We start from the raw sequence: 17,752 nt of genomic DNA, 5'->3' as shown, positions 1-17,752 counted from the left end.
GCGGTTTCCTGGCTCCCTCCTGTTACAGCCTTATCACTCTCCTCTCTTCTACCGCACACTTGGAATGATTCATCAGATTGCAAGATAGAGCCAGAGAGGACTTTTCCTCAAGGAATAACATTCGTGACAAGAAGGCATAATATGTTAGCTTAAGTAGAAAAGGAAATGCACTCTCCAGGTGAGGTTCCTAAGAGCTGGAGTGGGGAGTCCTTCCCTCCCTAAAGCTAATCTCCCTGCTGTGCCTTCCAAGTACTAATTTGCAGCCCTCCTCACAGAACCAGTTTAAGGGAGGGGAAGAGATAAATTAAAGTTAACCTCTTGATCACCAGGGAACAGGCAGTGCACCCCCACTTTTTCATGCATGTCCGTGTATCTGAAGTTTTTCAACATGATTCCTGTGATGGACTTTCCATCAAACTACTTCGTTTTGCAATGATAATTTTGAAGCTATGCTTTAAATAAGAAAAATAAGTGCATGTTAAAATATGTGTATCTTGAATAGCTATCGTGTTTGTATTTTTTTCTGGCATATTTTTCTTTTCCATTATGGATTAAACACACATTTTTAGTACTTAGAGGAGATATTGTAAACTGAACAGAAACCAGTTCTGTGACTGGCTAAAAAGAATATCTGTATCATTATTTTGTTTTTCTGAAGTTATCACTATATAGACTATTCGAATGACATTTGCTTTAGCCACGGCAAAAATGCCTGCAACCAAAAAATGCAAAATAACTTTTTCATTTGATTGACTTGCAGAATGGAATCGTGGCCTTAAGCTGTCATTTCTTTGCAGTTTCATCAAGATTTTGATTTTTTTTCCTTTAATCAACATACATACTTCAGTCTCATTATGGCCCCTATTCATAAAAGTGTGACGTTAGCTCATTATTTTCATACCTGTACTAAGGAAAAAAAAAGGGAAAAAGAAAGACTACCTAAAAATGCTCTTCACAAACCAAGAGTGTTGGAAATAAAAATCACATCACAGTTACTTCATAATTTATTATAAATTGAATTGCTTTAAAAGAAGGTGGATGTTACAAAAAAGAGTTTGTATTACTTAGGCCAACAGTATTAAATCAGTCAGGAATATCCAGCATTTTTTAGCCTAGCTTTAGTAGAAGATAATTTTGAAATCCTTTGGTATGAAAGTTTTGTTGGTTTTAATGTACAGAAATCATTAGAGAGAGGTCTATACAGCATGAGACCAACCTCAAGCTAATATCTGGTTTATAAGCATGTTTTACCCTGGGAAGACTTCTTACTGTTGTTAGCACACACAGTTTATCAGCTCCTCAAACAAACAAAATACCCCCTGTCAAACATTCCTCCTTTTGTTCTTGTGCTACATTCACCAGGTACAATATTTGCTTCCTAAAATGCAATCTCCAGGGTCCTGGTGTTGAACAGTGTCTTCCCACCCCTTCCTCCACCTTGCCCCTTATTGCTTGGTTCACAATAACTCCAGCAATCAAGACTTATATGTCTCTTGAAAAAGAGAGATAAGGAAATCCGCCTGCAAACCATGAAGTTCAGCCACTTGTTTGGTCAAAGTGACAGGCAACAGAAATATGACCTTCAAGATTAGAACTCTGAAACTGCAATTAACTATGTAGGACACATAGGAAAACACTTCCCTGCAAGCCATTTCGTAGATACAATATTAACTTCAAATTCTCATATAATAAAAGAATACTGTTATTATATGCACTTCTAAAAAGTATAAAAAATTATTATGGGCAAGGAAATCAAGGGGAAATGTGAATAATATAACAATGGTCATGCAGGTCAAAAATGGTCAAGGCAGAGAAGAATCCAGACCTGCCTTCCATGACGACAAACTTGCTGCCTGCCTGTATTTTGGGAATATGACTTAACTAAAAAGATGCCAGGAAATAATTTCATTTTTAACTAAAATATGTAAGTAATAAAAAACTATAATGTTATCTGTAACTTCAGAAAGGCTATTCTGTTCACTGGCATAAATAATAAGAGAAACAAATGCCTGGGATTTCCTTCTGTTGAATGTTCAGAAATAAAGTAATTTGAAATACTGTTGATCAAAAAAATGTGTAAGGATTGCAGCCTGCAGAGAAGGAAAAAGAAGTCTCTTTGGTTTTTAGAAAATATTCTACAAATATATAAAAAGGCAAAATTTTTTCATCTGTATTCCACAACTCCTAAATTGAATGTGGTCACTTAAAGATAGAGATACATTTTTCAGACTGAAAATGGTCAACTTGAAAACACTTGTGATATTTAGCCACAATATTAAAGTGTTTCATAAGACCTCCAGGAACCAGGAAAAAAAATAAAAATCATGTGGAGGGAGGAGGAATGGAAGGGAGAGGGAGCTCATGCAGGCAAGCAATATAGTGCAGAAAAGATGGAAACATTTCTTTAGGGACTAGTTACAACCAACAAGCCTTCTTAGACATGCTCATCGACCATGTAAGCATATTCCTTGTGCTGGGCTGATAAAGGAGGGCTGCAGTAGTTTTTTTTCCTTGTCTTCAATAAGAGTACACAACATTTAGAAAATAATCTGCAGGGGAAGAGCTGTGGCACAAATAATATTTATAAGGCAATCCTTTTTAATGGAAGAAATTTCAGAGTCCTCCTCATCTTACAGTCCAATCAAGAGTGATACACATTCAAAAAGTGGATATTAAATATGCACTGAGCAAACAGAACAGGAAAAAATGAATATTGAAATAATTTACATGTAATCAAACTACACTGAAATTAAGTTTTAATTGTTCAGTATTCCATGATGCATATGCAGATTTTAAAGTATTCAGAATATCAATCAAGTGTTTACTTACATCAAGCAATTGTATTTAAGCATACAAAACAGATGATGAAAATATGTTCAATCAGCTACAGCTCCCAGAATTTACTGCTGGGTTTACACGATCACTTTTAATTCAGTTATTTCATTTAATATTTCAATTTAATAGCTCATTCTTTCATTCAATTTCTAGGCATCTTGCCCATTTCTTAAACACAATAATAATAATTATTCATAAAAGGAGCTGTTTCCTCATAAATTCTCCTATCAGCAATTTTTGGAACAGAAATGGTTTTCATGCTTTTTTTCCCCCCTCAAAATATGTTGTCATTATCTGAAATATTTTCCTTTTAAATAAGACAATATTCAAATAAAGAATGACATCTGCAAAATGACTCTGAACCTCGTTCCACTGGAATTGTGAGCCAGAATAATTAGAGATTATCAGGTTAAAGAACCTAAAAAGTGTGTGGCTAGGTCACTAAGTGGTTGATTTAAATGGGGACAGACTGGTTTTCGACCAACTGTTGAACACAACACCACTGCTTTAGGCATGTAGCTGTTTGTCAGCTTCAGAGCCCATTTACAAAACCAGGGCTAAAAGGACTTATATATTTCACAGGAAAGATTCCCATGTGTAATGATCCTTAAAATGACAGCCCTGAAATTCTATTGACCTCCAATGAAATACTTTAAAGTAAAATTTCAGTAAATTCTGAAGACTTAGATTGCTGTATAATCCATCATATATAAAGTACAGTATTAGTCAAAGATTTATATCCTGCATTTTATATTGAATGCTGAAAAAGTGGTACTTAAGACTTTCTGGAGATAAAGAAATACATCAAGATCTCAAATTTCTTTAAAAAACCCCAAATAAACAACCAAAAAGCCTCACTTTAAACAAAAGTCAACCAAAACCTGATATGATTTTACCCTAATGAGTTCAGTAGGACACCCTATTTTAAATAAGGTGGTTGTAGAAAACTGAACGCAGCCTGAAGACCAGGAACTCTCCAAAGAACCTATTTTACACCTCCTCCTACACAGGCTCAGCACAGTAACTCTTCCTGTTCCCAAGGTACCCTGCCAAAACACGCTCCAGATGACACTGGCCTTCTCCCAGGAGGGCATCCACAGCTCCCTCCCAACAAAGGTTTGAACAAGAGGCCATGTGGACCATGCTTGGTGTTCAGCATGTCTTGATTGGCAGAACTTCTATCTGCTGAACTTTCGCTGTAGCTTTTTGGGACACAGATAACCTCCTGCATTCTATTTAACCCCAACTGGTTGCTGATTTTCACAAAACTTGCAGGCATTTGCTTATTTCTGAGACTTCTACCCTCTGTTAAATTGGTTGAGATTCACCAATGATTCTGTAGGTTAGTAGGGAAGTGGCAGAAGGATCAATGGAAAGCTCCACCCTCTGAGATGCCAGCAGTATTATTTTGCCAACCTCCTGCTATTATGCCACTGTGTTTTTAGATTATGAGCTCCTTTGAACAGGCCACACAAACCTCTGAGGAGGGTTCACAGCCTTGTTACCTTCTAAGATACCGACGAAGAGAAAGTGCTGCAAAGCACACCAAAGGCTAATGGGGAAACAGCCACTGGGTCTATGTGTGTGTGAGTCAAGGGGATAATCTCCTAAAGTGTATCCTAAATTGTATTTTAGATGCAGGAGCTCTAAAGATTGTCCAGGTATAATCTATACATCCCTTCAGGCCCAGATTTAGCAAAGCATTAACGTATGGGTTTATGACCTATAATTTTCCACAGCCCTAAATATGGGTATGTTAAGTGAAGTGCTGGATTTGTGGCCTGAGTGACTTGTTTAAAAAGAAATCCCTTATGGAACCTTCCAAAGGTCATGCATAAATAGATCTCAGGTAAAGTCAGTGAATAACCATGAGAAAATACAGTATACAAATACAGAAATAGAAGTATGTCAAGGCACCCAAAATTTCTGTCACTTGAAGGATACCATCAAGTTACCTATCTCTGACCTAAAGGAAGTCCACCTACAACTTTATAGATTGTTGGAACTGAATGTCCTTCACTTCAAAGGGTACCCTCTGGTTTGAAGCAAGAAAGCGAACAAGCAAACCAAATTAAAAAAAGAGGAGGAAAGAGAAAGCTAATAAGGGGAGCCAGACAGTATGACTCTCTGGCAAGAGAAAGCCCCTGAGGGCTCTAACTGGCTGTGAATCTTGAGGTCATTCCCAAACCAACCATAAAAAAAGTTAATAATGTTACCATGTGATTCCTGTCTTCTAGAGTGATATTCTGCTCTAGGAAACCAATATGTATTCTTGTGTGAAATAGTTCAGGTGACTCTGTCCTACACACTTCTCAGGACAGAATTTTGAGTCAGATTTTCAAGTAAACCAAGTTAATTTTTGAATGAAGCAGCTTAATAATAAGGGATCATTTAAACCTTTAAAATACATATTTAGCAAGAAATAGTCTGGATGTATGAAATATTCCAGAAAAAACAGTGGGTCTAGGTATAAAGAAAGATACGTAATTTATTTGTTGAGCTTTGCTCAAATTAATTATAAACCAGCACTACTGTAACACTCTGGAACTGCCTCATGCCTACACTGAAGAAATATTTGTTTAAGGATCCTGATTCTATGAACATTTATGTCACACACTTCCCATGTGATGCTGGTCATTCATGTTGGCTTGGGTTCTTGTAGGATGGGCCACTGAAGAGTATGGCTGCATCCTCTTCCTACTGTGAATGAGAATTCTTTCATACCTGTCAAGTGCTCTGAAATTTTCAGGAGTAGGTGCCATAAGAGTCTGGATAGCAGAAATTCATTACTATCATGAAATATTATTACATAAATCAAAATTATTCCAATTTATTTCTTTTTAAACTAGATTCTGTCTTTTCTTGTAATCTGTACTTCCTTTGAATTTCCTACACTCCTTATTTCCTTTTTCATACTCATATTCCTTCAGGAGAACATATTTTGTTGCCATAGCAGTCTTTCCCTACCTTGCAATTTTATCATTGTGGCTTTCCTTCAGGTTTCTCTAAGCTGCAACCAACACCCACCCAGCAAGCACAGGCTTCCCCCACCCCCAAACCTCTTCATTCCTCCAACCTCTCACTACTTAGTAACTTCTCAACAGCCTATCTTTATCTTTAAATACAGACACACTCCAACATACTCTTCCAAAGTACTCTGGGCTAAAAACAGGTGTTAATTAAAAATGCTGATAAGAGTCAGTGACACCTGTTGTTTCACATTTATTTTACTCAACCCTGTCTGTTAAATCCTAGCCTTTATTGCATTAATTCGCTTCTGCTTTTCTTCTTTTCCAGCTTTATCCCTCTCACTCTGGTGATCATGTAAACTTAACAGTATGTCTTGAAAGCTGGATTTTATTGAGCAAACATATCAGCATGTCTACACACTAAAGACAGCTATATAACAGAGGCCCAGTATCATCGCTGTGGTTAAGGATGAGTTGCTGCCTCTATAATAAATCCCTATTGTATACGTGTGATATCTCTGCCATTTCGAGCTGCAGCAGATGGAAATTTGGTATTAAAGTTAAGATGAACAAGCCCTTTTCCTCCTTGGCTTTCTATGAGGTACAGGGCCAATTTTCCCTCATGCCTGACATTGGATAAGACGTGCTTTTTTAGTGCTAAGACTTCTCGGAGAAAATACATTAGTACAATATTTTCTAAAGCTGGCTGCCTAAATATAAATATCTACTTACAGAATCATGGTGCAGGGCCAAATTTTGAATCACTTGCTGAGTTATGGATCCATTGGAGTATATTTACTTTTTCTATCTAGGTTTGTCAATAGCCAAATTATTTCTTTATAATAAAATAATGCAGTGGAAATGCTCATAAAATTCCCACACGTAACAGCTCCATTACAGCAAACACATCCACAGAAGAGACAGACAAGCAATTCTCTGGAACTTTGTATGAATTTTGGCACATTTCTGAGGGAGCAAATAGAAAACTATTGAGTCTGATGTGCTTTTTCTGCACAGCATCATGTCCAGAACATAAAACAGAGGAACAGCCTTTTGCTGAGACTGAAGGCACTCCTGACATAATCCCTTATCATTAGCTAGGAGAGAATATTAGAACAGGGCAAGCATATGGTGAGACTTCCCTAAGTAGTCTCCTAGGCTCCAACAATTTGTGGTTCAGGGATTTGCTGAGCCAGAGGTGGTTTCTAGGCTGGTGTTCCTCAGTGAATTTCTCTTCTCTGAACCTTGCCTTTGAACTCACATACAATTTTATCATCCACAACATCCTGTGGTAAGGAGGTTCATATTTTAATTATACATTACGTGAAGAATCACTGTATTTTGAAACTGCCACGTGTTAGCTTTGCTTGATGACCTCCAGTTTTTGTATTAGAAGAAGCGGTGAGCAGTCATTTACTGCGCTCTTTCCCCCTAACACAATTTAATAGATCTCTATCTCAGCTGCCTCCTCTTTAGGTTGAGGAGTTCTAGTCTATTTAGTCATTCCTTTCACTAAATCTGTTTCATGCCTTTAATCATCCTGGCTGCCCTTCCTAAACCTTTTGAGTTCTACTATATCCTTTTACAGATTATGGGACTCCAAAACTACACACAAAATTCAGCTAAACTGAAGTTCACTGTTTTGCTGTCTAGTCCTTTTCTAAGAATTCCTAGTTTGCAATGTGCTTTTTGTACTTCTGTTGAGCACTGAGCTGAGTATTTTATAGCTGTAGAGTTATAGGACCACATTCTTCTTCCAGAATAATGTTGAGCTCAGACTGCATCAGTTTACACATGGAGTCACACACCACTGTGTACAAAGTGCTTCACTTTGAATTTATTTACATTTAATGTTATCTTCAATTTTGACACTATGTCACTGCATCCTGTGAAGCCCTTTTGCTGATCTTCACAGCAGGTCCTATCTTTACTAGTGTTAATAATTTAGTACCATTAGCAAATGCTGGCAGCTCACTATCTGCTCCTTTGCCAGGTTACTTTTAAGTACAGATCTGCTATGCTTATAATTTCCATTGGTGACCTCCATGACAACTGACCATTTACTCTTACTCTGTTTCTTACCTTTTAATGAATTACTTATCTATGAAAGGGAAGCTTTCTTCTAATTCCATGGCAGCTTAGTTTCTTTAAGACATATTGGTGGGAGACCTTCCAAAAAGGTCTTCAGTGGTCAAACTTTCATCAGCAGCAGCTGGATATCCATTACTGACATGATTGCTGACATCAAAGAATTTGGAGTTTTGAGACATGACTTGCCTTTACAGAAATCCTGCTGACTCTCCCCCAATACGTTATTTGTCTGTATGTTCACACATTTTTAAAATATAGTTTCTACTAATTTCACTGGTACAGAGGCTGGACTTACAGGGCATAGCTCTCCAAGGTCTCTCCAGACTGTTTTGAAAACTGCCTTAATATTTTCCATGTTTCTGTCCTCAGGTGCTAAGGTCATTCTAAATGTGAGGTTACACACCACAGCGTGTATTTCAGATGTTTTATGCTTTACTACCTTTAGAAATTCTGAATTAACTTTACCTAGTGCTGGCCATATATTACTATTATCTCTAGTTGATACTTCAGCTCTTACAAGTGTAAACCAAGAAACATGCCCATCCTCTCCTATCTTAGCCAACTAGTCAAAAGGAGATTTTTAAAGAGATCTGCATGCCTGTCTGCTTTTTGCATCTTTTTGTAAACCTTTCCTCATATATTTTTTTTTTAGTCTATGTGCCTCTCTCATTCTATTACAGAAAATATCTGAGCATCTAAGATCTTTCTGTTAACTGGCCAGTAATAATGTGATACAGGAGCTAGACATTTACAGTGCAAATCATTCCATTTATCTTCAAACAGTTTACCTTTACATGGCTAATTTAAGCTAATTAGGTAGGCTCCTTTTGTAGTTAATTGATAGGGATAGGCACTGAGTTTGACTCTTCACGCTTATCTGAGACATCTCCCTTCGATGGGATTACTCATCCTTTGGGTGCCCATGTCTTTATACTAACTACAGAGGAAGCCCAGATGAGCATGTAGGACACATAAATTCTACATTATTAAGGCATGAGAGGTGAGGTGCACCCCCAAGACACTACATCCAGTTACTGGGCAAACAACTATTGCTGACTTTCGTTCTATATTTTCCTTATGGTGTTCCCTTCACATGCTCTTGGGTTCTAAAGAACCATAAAAGGCAGATCTGCATGTGAAGACAGACAGCCTAGGGCTGCCTGACTATTCAGTTAGCTCTTCCTGCAGGGCACTGGATGGAAATGGGAGAAAAGTCAGAAAAAAGGCTGAGGGAGTAAGAGAAAGATCTGATCTGATGAGCTGAGTTCACAACAGAATATTGTCAGGTGGTCCACATACAGTAAAGGGAAGTGTAATGGTGGGGCTCAGGAAGACTCTGAAGATGAATGGAGAAAAAGTGTCTTGGTAAAGAGATGAGACGTGAATTGATCTGGAAAGACTTCAAAGAAAAAAATAACTCCTAAATTCAGTTCTTGGTCAGGACCTCAAATCAGAGATTTTTGAGTGTCACTCTAAAAGAAGATACTATTAGTTACTAGGTGAAGTTGATGGAGAGGGAGAAACTGATGACCTGGGAAGGATGATGCTGACTTACAACAGCTGCTCAAGGATGGATATGTTTTGTTAAGAACTAATTTTTGAGGGTTTTGTCCATGAAAATTATATATTTGCATTGTTTCTGCACTCAGTGTATGCCCAAAGCCCTTAAGATTTCAGGGAAATTGCACAGCTAGTACAGTAGGAAAAAGCCACCTTACGAGGGCAGATTATCAGTTACACAACAACACAACAGTGGTCTCAATGTGGGCTCAGCTTCTGAAAGTAGCAATATCAAAGTCAGATTAACCAGCATGTGGGAATAGATTTGGCACAAACAACATCAGTCCAGTGTAGCTATTTCGTGTTTCTTTTTTCTAGTGCAGTCCCATGGCTGGCGACGTAGCAGAGGACGGGATGACTTCTGGCACTCTGGGCCACCAAACTGCATCTGTTGGTGGCTGTGCAAAGTGGGTCCAGATTATAGCAGCTCTGGGACTGCTCTAAGTGTGTGTAAGGGGCCGTTCTTCCCATCCCCCAAGCAGTGTCTCTCCCATTAGGTTGGGCAGCAAATCTTGCCCAAATCTCTGACAGAGATTTGTCATGGTTTATCTTCATGGGATTTTGTTATCAAGCAATTATGTCATGTCATTTGTTGTCCCCCCACCCCAATATTTTGCTCATTATTTCTTTCATTGTAATCATTGCTAGAGAATTAAATCCAGGAGTTATTCCTGTACCATCAAAGTACCTGACTGAAATTGAAAACTGTGTTGGAGCTGATTTAAGAAAAGAAATCATTAACAACATAGGACTGAAGCAAAGACAGTCTAAACTTTTTCAGAGATCTTTAACCTCTTTAACTGCAAAAATAACCTAGTTCTGTTAAATAGGTGCCTTTATTTCTTGTTTCTAAAACAGGTCAAGAAGCACAACCAGGGGAATCTTTTCATGTGTAGTTCCATCACAGCAATATAAATTCTCATTTATCAGTGCGGTGGTAATATGAAAAGCTTTGGTTTTGATCGTTTTTCAAAAGATGACAAAAAAATGACTCTTCAAAGTCCTCTCCAGAAGGTGTGACTTTAGTGAAAATGCTACTACTGAACTTACTCCCGTAGAGATGAATTCTGTTCATGTGGCCACCATAGAGAACCTGACTGCCATCAATGATCATTTTATCTGAAGGCATAATTTAATGCCTAATAGGTTACCTTATGAATATAAAAGACATTCTTAGTCCTCAACCATGTCATCATTAATGTTTATACATATTTTGTGACACACTATGTACCAATATAATTATAGATTCTACTTCTAGGGTGCTCTTAAAAAGGATCATAAAAGCTCTTTGCTCACTCTGCCTCTCAGTTCCATACAGTTGGCAGCAGATGGGATTGGGAACCATTCCTATGGAGCTGAGGCATTTTTTTCACCTTTGATTTAGGGTCCTATTTAGGATGGAAATACTCACAGTGAATATCTACTTTGGAGATTGCAGTGTAGTGATACGGGAACCTGCTTACCAAGGGGTAGTTAGTACTGCATTAGTGATGTACCTGCAGGGCAAAAGAGCTTTATTTTAGCTTTTCAAAGGCTGTCTTGGACTTAAGTGATAACTGTCTGTGTCCAGGCATCTTGTCTTGTAGTATAGCAGTGCACTTCAGAACTCTTGAATAGTAAAGTGATTCATAAAGATCAGTGGTGGCTGGAAGCAGGTCTCTCCTGATGCTAATGACCACTTACCTTCTCTTCTTTTAACAGTGTTTATTTACAAAGGAGCCCTATCAAGTCCTGTGTGCAAAGTCATACCACCTGATGAATGTTCTGCCCAATATGAAGATAAATTTTTGCATTTATCCAGTAGCATCTTACACAGAACAGTGGGAAGAATAAAACACTTCTGAGATTCGTGAAGGAATGGCAACAGCAAAAGTAAAAACATGGTTGAGGTTCTCATTTTGGATTCATACAAAGGAGAATCTTTCATGAATCCATCCAAAATTCTACCAGTGAATGTGATCAGAGTTGCACTTTGCTCTTGAAAGATGAAAAAACACTATGTTGTTATTTACAACAAAGCTTTGCTTTGTAGGGAAACATATCTGCACTATGGGAAAAAAACCAAATTACATTCTCTTAATGAAATTATCAGATTGAAAGGTCCAAGCAGTTTTGAATCTCAGTATTTTTTCATGTAGGGGAAAAAAAAAAGAAAAACAATCCTTAAACTGGGTACTCACAAACACAAAAACAGAATTACAAAAGAGGAAAGGGCACAGCAGAACCATGGAACTGTGGCTGCATCTTAATTCTGCAACTCCTGCGCTGCATTTCAGACTTTACTTTCTAGCCCTGCTTTCTCACTCAAAAAATGGAACACAACAGAGCAGGCGTGTGTTTGTGCCCGCGTGTCTGTGTCAAAGAAACAAGATAATTTCATGCATTAGAAAATATGACAAGTACAGTTTACGAATGCTTGATCAGAGTGAAGCAAAGCTATGAGTCAGCGATGCCACAGTTAACGAGTGAAAAATTGCTCCATCCCATTCCGTGTTCCGTACATGGCGACACGAGGCTGCCAGACAGAGGCAGGAGGTGGCACAGCCACTCCCCCGTCACACAAATACATGCAGCAAAAGGGTGGGGGCAGGGAGGTTACAGCTCCCCAAGGCTTCCCAATAAATCCACCTCTGCTCAACATTTTACATAATGATATAATGCGTTATATTATTATAAGCAGTGACATCATAATAAAATAGCAGAGTGCTACTGAAGTGGCAAGGAACACCTAAGATACGTTTCTGTACTTGTAATTCAGTTCCTGTATTTTTTAATTATAGATAAGAATTTAGAGTGAAAATAATTATTCATTCCATAAATACTGTTGTAATGGATCCCTGGCATATAATTAAGAGGCCTTTAATTTTAATTTTGTATACTGAACGCTTGTTTTTGGAGGTATTCCACATTTTACATTCAGGGCCTATACCTGCAAAGCTCTAAGCTTCTATTTTACTGGAAGCTGAAGATGATGTGTGGTTTGCAAATTTAAGAACTTGGCTTTTATAATGATGGATACAAGTAACATGGCTGAGTCCAATATATTGCAAAGAATTTTCCTTCCTTCTAATTGCGATTGTTTCAGTCATGCTGCCAGTGTTCCTTTGCCTACCTGAACTTAGATGGAGCATCTTCTTTATAAAGTTCCCTCATGCCTGAAGAGGGAATCTGCCATCACAGCATTCAGTGTTTTCTAGAAACTGACCTCGTTGATGGTAGAAAAAGAGATAGCCTATAATCTCCCTGATAATGTGAAAATGGATGTCTCCAGTTATTTGCAACTGAATATACAACCTTTTGGCCTACAGTAAAGAGTAAAATCACTGGCACATGATTATTACTAGGTGAGGATAGCCCTTCCAGAAAGGTAACTATTTCTCAATTCCAGTAAATACAGACACTCACATCTTTAAAAGTACAACAATAACTGGCACCTTTTTGGCAGACTCAGCAGGCAGGTCAAAGACTGTCTCAGCATGTAGAATGAATTAATATTTCTCTCCCCTGAGTTGGTCCTTCTAAAAAGGCTTAAGGCAGATTGGTGGGGCATTCAAAGGCAAGTGAGAGAGGGGGTGAAAACTTTTGTTTATATGAACATTTTTCAGATTTAGATCTAGAAACATTTAAGTGTTTTAATGTTTTAATCTTGTATGAAAGACTCTGCCCTTCCCTGTCCATCCCTGATGTGTCTGGTCTCCTCTACCGCCCACCACACACATCCTAAGCTGTCTTCCCCTCTTTTGGCTCTGTGTTACCACTCTGCCCTTCTTGCAGGACAATGTACATTCCCATGTCTGCCTTCAGACCTTTGTCCCCAACACCTTGTCTTTTACTCATGCTTCTAACCCCATTTCCCTGCTCTTCCTACCAAACTTCTGAGTTCCTCTCCTTAGTTCCTTATCTTCTAGATTTAACTTCTGTGAATCTGCTGCTTGCTCTTTCTGAAGCCACAATGAACTGCAGAAGGCCCTACTCTACGCCAAGAAATACATTTTGAATATCAGCCACAATTTTACTGCACATAATTTAGAAAGCAATATTCTTCCTCCACTTGTTGCTGCAGTAGGGTACAAAGTGATCACTTTGCTTTTGTCTCCTCACACTCACAAGAGAGTAACAAATGCCCCCTAATGCTGCATCAAGTTTACCATCTCAGTTTACAGGGCTTCTGCATCCAAGTCTTCTGTTGTGACCAAAAAAATCACTCGGAAAAGATACATTAGCTACTTATAACTAGCCTGCAAATATTCCGTGGTAAATGAAAAAGGGTAAAAAAGTGAATAAATCAAATTATAGAATCATAGAAACTTGAAATATCCTGAGTTGGAAGGGACTGACAAGGATCATCAAAGTCCAGCTCCTGGCCCTGCACAGGTCAGCTCCAAGAATCACACCCTGTGCCTGCAAGCACTGTCCAAAAACTCCTTGAGCTCTGTCAAGCTTGGTGCTGTGACCACTGACCTGGGGAGCCCGTTCCAGTGCCCAACTACCCTCTGGGTATAAAACCTTTTCCTAATATTCAACCTAACCCTCTCCCAGCACAACTTCAGGCCTTTCCCTTGGGTCCTGTCACTGGTCACCAGAGTGAAGAGATCAGTGCCTGCCTCTCCACTTACCCTCATGAGGATGCTGAAGACCACAATGAGGTCTGCCCTCGGTTTCCTCTTCTCCAGGCTGAACAAACCAAGTGACCCTCCTGTCTGTCAGGTCACTGTTTTCCATCAACCAGGACCCCCAGGTCCCTTTCCAAAGCACTACTCTCCAGCCTCTCATTCCCCAGTCTATAAATACAACAAGGGTTGCCCGTCCCAGATGCAGAATCTGGCACTTTCCCTTGTAAACTTCATACAGTTGGTGATTGCCCGTCTCTCTGATTCGTTGAGGTCTCTCTTCAAGGCCTCTCTGCCTTGGAGGGAGTCAACAGCTCATCCCAATTTTGTGTCATCTACAAACTTGCTCAGTATCCATCCCAGTCCTGCATCCAACTCATTTATGGAGATGTTGAAGAGCACAGGGCCAAGAATGTCACTGCTAGTGACAGGTCCCCAGTCTGATGTCACCCTGCTCACTGTAACCCTTTTTGCCCCACCCATGAGCTCACCCATCAGAGGACGTGTTTGTCCAGCTGGGGGATGGACATTTTGTCCAGAAGGATCTTGTGAGAGACAGTTTCAAAAGCTTTACTGAAATCCAAAAGGGTGACATCAACTGGCTTCCCTTGATCAGCTGGGTGGGCTACCCTGTCATAAAATGAAATCAGGTTTGATAAGCAGGACGTTCCTGTCATGAAGCTCTGCTGGCTGTGACCAAGGAGTGAATTGTCCTTCAGATGTTCTTCAGTTTCCCCCTCAATAATCAAAAATCAAAATAGTTTGCCAGGCAGTGAAGTGAGACTGACAGGCCTGCAGGTTCCAGGGTCATCCTTCTTGCCCTTCTTGAAAACTGGGACAATGTTTAATGTTTGCCAGCTTCTGCTCAGGTGTGACCTCTCCAGATTCCCAAGACAATTCAAAAATCATGGAGACAGGCCTCACAATGACATTAGGCAGCTCTTTTAGTATTCTCAGATGAATCCCATCAGGCCCTGTAGGCTCACGGGGCTCCAGCTGGAGCACTGGAATGGTCCTCAGGGCCCCGTTCAGGTCACTGGGACCCCCTTACCCCGTCGCTGGTGTTGATGACAAAGAGCATTAAACATCTTTGCTTTATGGCCCTGTTTGTGAGGTGACCATCCTCATCCTGTAACAGGCTGATGTTATTTCTGCACTGTTTTTTGATATTAATGTATTTAAAAATCCCTGTTTTTATGGTCTCCCACAGTTCTGGGCAGCTTCAGCTCCAGTTGAGCTTTGGCCACACAAATTTTCTCCCTACAGCATCTCTGTATTCCTCCCATGTTACCTGACCTTGCTTTCCCTGCCAAACAGGTAGAGGGAGGAACTCCCCATTTTCGGTGTCCTCATGGGCATAACATGGTGACCTGAGAAGGCAAGAGCATAATTCCCTTCTCACTTTTCCTCCTGTTCTGAACCCACAGCTGAAAATCAGGTTGGCAGGAGTGCCTTGCCTTGCTGGTCTATCACAGAGAGGTATAATAGCAGCAGCTGTAACTTTCATGTGCCTGAGTTAGTGAGCACTGTGCCTCCCTATGATCCTCCTAGACATTGCATCATGCCTGGATGGCATTCACTCACCCAGAACCATGGTTTACTGCTCTCCAACAAATCTGTAGTTCTCTCTGCTTAGCCTACATTTAAATCATTCTAGTCACTTAAGAAAACATCTAAAAGGAAATAAACACCAATTAAGGCACAGCCGCTTTAATGCAATAATCATCAGTTCTGAACATCATTTCCTTGCTTTCTATCAGATAAATCTCCCGTATTTGAACATTTAATTTTGTACTTAGATTATGTCTTCTGAGATAAGCTTTAAGCATTACCATCTGTTCTGCAGCAATCACATGATCCTGTCACTTTGATTTGGTCGAATACAAATCCCTTTGACAACAGGAAAACAGCAAAATAACACACATTTGTTCCAAAAATCACCACAACTGTAGATTGTTCCAGGGCTGCTTTACAGTGGGAAGTAAAAGATATGAGGTGACTCTTGTGCAAATTTCCTACTGTGCCCCACACTGTCCAGGCAGCATTCTGACACTGAAGGTTCTTGTTTCGGGAGGATTGAGTCAGTGTTTCAGCTGCAGCCTCAAGGGCTGGCAGCTTAGCCAGGGCCCCATGCCTCTGCATGCCTACTAGCACTTGGAAGCAAATCCTGAGTCAGAGGGAATACACCTTTCTTTTGCAGATGTAAGAGCACTAGAGTTATACCTCTCAGCAATCTCTGAGGCATTTTTCCTGCATCTGTCCTCTGCAGGCAACTGGCCCACAGCCATGACAAGTTGGCCATTGCCACAACAGCATCTTCCCTGCTGGTTTCTAGGAGAAAGGCAATAACAGAGTTTGTACCCACTGTTGTGGCCACGTATGTTAAGAAAACTCCAGTGAAAGACTGGTACATATTACACAAATATTGGATCATTCTTCTACAAGGAATAATTTCCCCACTGGAATCGACCTGTTTACTAGGAAGATGATTCTCTTCAGAATTAAAATCTAGAAGACAAAATATAGAATACTTTTCTTCTAGATTTGAAAAAAAGCACATTCTATGCTATCAAAGTAACTTGCTTTGCCTGTGCAGACAATGTATGAATCACTGCAAAAGGGTGCATTGTAAGTCTTCTCACTATGTCCATCTACACTCCTTCTCAACAAGGTGTTACAAACATTGTATCATTCAGCATTTCTCCTTATTTTCATCCACTGGATAAATCTCAAAGGGAATGTCTCAGCTGCATTGGTGAACAGGTTAAACTGCTGCATATCAATATCTATAATGGATTGAAAAAATACAACTGTAAACCAATGTACTATAAATTCTTGCTGAATTTGGTATTATGTCTCTCCTAATATCAGAGCAGTTCCCCTGTGAAGACAAGGTGAGGAACTTGGGGCTGTTCAGTGGGGAGAAGGGAAGGTTGTGTGGAGACCCCATAGTAACCTTCCTGAAGTGGCTACAGGGAAGCCAGAGAGGGACTCTGACAGGAACTGTAGTGGTAGGAGAAGGAGTAATGGATACAAACTGAAAGAGGGGAAATTTAGGTTGGATATATGGAAGAAATTCTTTACTGTAAGGGTGGTGAGGCACTGGCACAGGTTGTCCAGAGAAGTTGTGGATGCCCTGTCTCTGGAAATGTTAAAAGCCAGGTTGGATGGGGCTTGGAACAACCTGGGATAGTGGAAGGTGTCCCCGCCCATGGCAGATGGGTTGGAACGAGATGATCTATATGGTCCCTTCCAACCCAAACCATTTTATGATTCTATATCATTTACAGACAAATTCAACATTGCATTTTCTCTTCTTATTTTAATGGCACTGAAAATTACTGGAACATGAATATGAGAGTTTTAAAGGTGGGAATAACAAAATTCTCAGATTTCAGTGGTGCAAAGACAAAAATGTCTTGGACCATGCAATTTTTTTTTGTGTTCTAGCATCTTTTTAAACTCAGTGTTTTCTCCAAGTTTGTAAGCTCTTTCAATAGCTAATCTGCAAGCAGTTGGTGAATATCAATCTCTCAGAAGCATGTTATCTTTTTTTCTATCAAGCTAAACGGGAAAGGGTGATTCATTTTAAGTGTATTGATGACAGAAGAGCTCTGAATAGCACTTTATCTGCATTACTCTATTTGAAAGGAACAAAGTGCAAGTTAAACAAACATTAACAATGAA

The 17,752-nt window shown here is 39.5% G+C and overlaps 1 protein-coding gene across 12 annotated transcripts in view; it reads right to left on the bottom strand.

Moving 5' to 3' along the window:
* The window catches only part of LOC104696613 (WD repeat containing planar cell polarity effector), a 148,761-nt gene that overhangs the window by 47,192 nt on the left and 83,817 nt on the right, over positions 1-17,752 (bottom strand). The gene's annotated exons all lie outside the window — the stretch shown is intronic.

This window comes from Corvus cornix, chromosome 3 (genome assembly GCF_000738735.6).
Source record: "Corvus cornix cornix isolate S_Up_H32 chromosome 3, ASM73873v5, whole genome shotgun sequence".
Lineage (NCBI taxonomy): Eukaryota > Metazoa > Chordata > Aves > Passeriformes > Corvidae > Corvus > Corvus cornix.
This window is presented reverse-complemented; position numbering and strand designations above follow the sequence as displayed.